General features: G+C 39.2%; 1 pseudogene; it reads right to left on the reverse strand.

Annotated features, from left to right (window-relative positions):
- Nucleotides 1-2,364: 2,364 nt before the first annotated feature.
- On the reverse strand, nucleotides 2,365-3,331 carry LOC149127344 (exportin-7 pseudogene; annotated as a pseudogene).
- Between the last annotated feature and the right edge of the window lie 556 nt (nucleotides 3,332-3,887).

Here is a 3,887-nt window from a genome sequence, read left to right on the forward strand (position 1 = left end):
TCTTAAAAAAGTTATGCTAAATGCTGTTACTTACCTAAACTGTTTACTCTGGACATCACAATTTTCACTGTAAGTTAGTTGGCATACTTTAATTCCAAATGTAAATTAAGGGATCCTTTAACCCAGATATTTTCTTGAATCAGAAATGACAGAAACCTCACGATGAAATGAGAATAAGCATCTTTCTACACAATGCATTAACTTTATGATGTATGACACATTAAGCTTAAAATGTATAACACACTGCACATAATATACAGTGAGATTCTGAGACCAGTAGCTAATTCTCTTCCTGATAATATTCTCAAATTCTTAAACAAATAAAGTTAAAGTAACTGTTCCTATTTGGTGTGATCTGGATTTATCCTCTGGAATATGTCATGCTTTTCTGTATGAGTTAATATAAATGAAGATGTTCATGTACTTGAAACAAAATTACAACCAGTATTCGCAGAACTTTCTCAGATTGTATCAGTAATTGCTCCAAGTCAACTTCAAATATCTAATATTTTTCAACAGATTTCTGTAGATTGTTTCTCCCATATTCCCTGTGAAGTATGAGCCATTTATTGTGTTATGACTAAAGCTCAGACTTCTGGATTCAACACTCCACACAACCTAACTTCTATCTCTTTCATTCTCTACCTTGCTTTTTTAATGACATAAATGGGTATGTGCCACTGCAGACTGAGGCCCACTCAACAGAAATGTGGAACATAGAACAGTATTTCCTCTATAGCTCCTTTCCATGGATCGTAACCCACTCAAGCAGCATACCACAGTCAAGGGAAGAGTTTGCAGGGGGAGGTAAGTGTTGAGCTGTGAAAGGAAACTGCAGAGAAAGGGAATTAACTGAAAAACACCAATCAGCAACTGGCTGATATTTGTTTGAATTTGTTTCAAAGCATCTTCAATGAATTTATTCTATGTGATTTCCTGAGCATATGCACAAAAAGTATTTGACAATAGATATAATAAATATGATATCAAAATTCTCATCCCATTCTATTTTTCAGTAGAAACCACTGAAGTTTATTGGCAGTCACAATGCTTACGCTGTATACAGAAAACAACCATACAAATCTATCTGCAACCTGGTCACACAAGAAAGGATTCACTACACTGTCCCAGAGGATAAGGAAAAAAAACTGAACAGGCTTGTTTCTGGGATAGAGGAGAGAAATAAAAACAAAACCCAATTGATGAGCATATAGTAGGCAAGAGCTGAACTACAGATGTGCACAACTTGCAACAACAATTGTGGGAACAATACAAGACAAATAGCTTTCTCCACTGCTTTTCCTCTGTAGTTTAATTTTTTAAAACATTTATTCTGGTTCTCATTTCATCAAAATGTATACTTTAAATGGGTGGGAGAATGTTAAATATTTCATGCTAAGTGGACCTTGTTATTGAGTACCCCTCTACTGCAGTAACTTCCAGTTTACACATTCACAAGTGCAGGTGCACATATAAATATCCACACGCGTACTTCCACACACACTGCCCCAAGTGCTGGGGAAGACAAAGGTATTGGCTGCATGCAGCTGGGCCTTTGTTGGCCTCATCCAAATTGCTCAGCATGAGAGCAAACTGGCTCGGTTACTTCTCTGTGGTCTCCACATCCAGAGGCCAGAAACCCTAAAACACATTGTGAAATCCAACTTTTACAAGCAAGGGGCATCTGATTGAAGATGAAGGTAAGCAATGTGGAAAGCAGGGAGGAAGTAACACCAAACACTGTTAGCTGGAGTTATGCATCACTGTAACAGGCAGGGAGGCTGAGGGTGCCATCTACAGTACAAGAGTACTGATGTGCTCTGGCACAGCTCAGAGTTCCTAATAATAAAGGTTGATACAGCAACAGGATGTGATCATTTTGGGGGTGAAGAAAGGGCAATAAGAAAATAATATACACTAGGAATTTTTACTTGTCTCTAAAATGTCATTAAATATATCTCTGTACTTTCACACACCTTTTTCCAGTGAAGTTTCAGGCCACCAGAATTTACATCTTGACTCACACACACAGCCCCTCACAGCAGCATTGGTGCACTAGACTCTGTAAAATTTTTCAGTCAAACCTTTTGTTTTTAAACTTAAGTGAATATAAACCTTGTTCAAAATGCTATGAAAAAATATACATGTTTATATGAGACAGGTTGTGGCAAGACACTGGGGGTTATCCCCAATTGAATGTATTCATACCCATTCCCCAGAGAATTAGCTAAGTGACCCTTGCCATTTGTCCCACACCACTGGAGGTGGGAAACAGGATCAGAAAGGCCTGTCCCTTGTAATTGTTCACCTCTCTGGGCCAAACCAAAGGGACACTGCTCTGTTCAAGTAGAGTCCAAGGAGGTGTCAGCTCATGTCATTGCTGTTCACACTGTAAGTGGAATTCTTCATCGAGTCATTGACTTCTTGACGGAATGCTGACAGGTTCTGGGTGAAACACCTATGTTTTATTAAGATTTCGCTGGATGCCTTCCATAAGGTTTTTGAGGCACAAATGCTTCTCTGGTGGCTGGATATTCACAATACTTTCCCTCAGGTCAGAAAAAATACTTTTCAGTTAGTAGTATCAAGCCAAGCAGAGGATGGGACATGGGCCACTGGGTCATAGAGTCTTCAAAGATGATGGTGTTCAGCACTGTGGACAGCATCTGCTGGATCTTCTTTGGACGCTGCTGCGTGACATACAGAAAGCAATCACTCTCTTGGCTCAAGGGGTCATTCTCTTGGTGCTGCATGACAGGCTGCTTGAATTGGTATCTCATGATGTGATCCAGGCAGGGGCAGCTGTCCTTGTATAGCATGGTGTCAAGTACAGTGAGTCCTTCAGAAATGGAAGAGATTATACATGATGACATGAGGTTCCAGGCTGGCAATGAAGTTCATGTGGTCTTGGGCGAGGACTTCCAGTAGTTAGTAGTAAGACTGGCTGAGCGTGGGGTAATCCAGAAGATCACTGTGAGGAATGGAGTGGAGCAGCTTGATGAAGATCTGCAGAGCAATGTCCAGGGCATCATCACCATGTAGATGCAAAACTCCAAAGCTGACTTGGCTGCCATGGAGGACAGCCTTCAGCATGGAGAAGCAAATAGATATGCCCGTGGGCTTCAGGGCATAGAACTTGTCCTTTGGGACTTCCCAGTGTCAAGATGCAAGTGTCATTCATTGTTATCATCTTGATGGTTTTCCCGCAGAGTAAGGTGCCACTGGGAGAAGAGACATCAAACTGCAGTCTCTGGGATCTGTGATGAATGAGTTCCACCACCAGCTTGAACACAGGTGTGGTCTCATGGCATTCTTTATTTAAATATTTCATGTAATGTATTTAGAAAAGGCTAAATAATTTCTCAGCTTTACAAAGATCAAAATAAGAAATATTTGTATCTGACTCCACTCTCTGCTGCAATTCTCACTTCTCCTGCACTGAATATGATTTAACTGCTAGATATTTATAATATTTATATATGTACATATAATATGTGTGTGTGTATATATATATGTACACAGACTAGTCAATTACTAGAATCTATCTCACATAGTTGAGCTCTAAAGACATATGGACCAAAAAAAGAGGTCAAAATCCAAAGATAAAAAATTAAAAAGCATCAAGCTAAAAATAACCTTCCAATTATGCAAAGCTTCCTATTGTGAATAGCAAATATCCAAACAGGAATATTTAAATATAAAACTTTGCTGAATTGCTTGATATTATTTTTTTCTGTCAGAAATCAGTAGCTACTATTGACAAGTATATTGCCTACCTGTGGTTATAAAACAGGTTGATCAATACATTCCTCAATGGTGGGAAGTTCCAGCTTATCTTTTTAGCTAGCCCCAAGTGAAAATCATTAAAACAACCTTATCTCTCCCAG

The sequence above is a fragment of the Oryctolagus cuniculus genome, chromosome 3, assembly GCF_051225735.1.
Source record: "Oryctolagus cuniculus isolate XC-2025 breed Fujian yellow rabbit chromosome 3, ASM5122573v1, whole genome shotgun sequence".
Lineage (NCBI taxonomy): Eukaryota > Metazoa > Chordata > Mammalia > Lagomorpha > Leporidae > Oryctolagus > Oryctolagus cuniculus.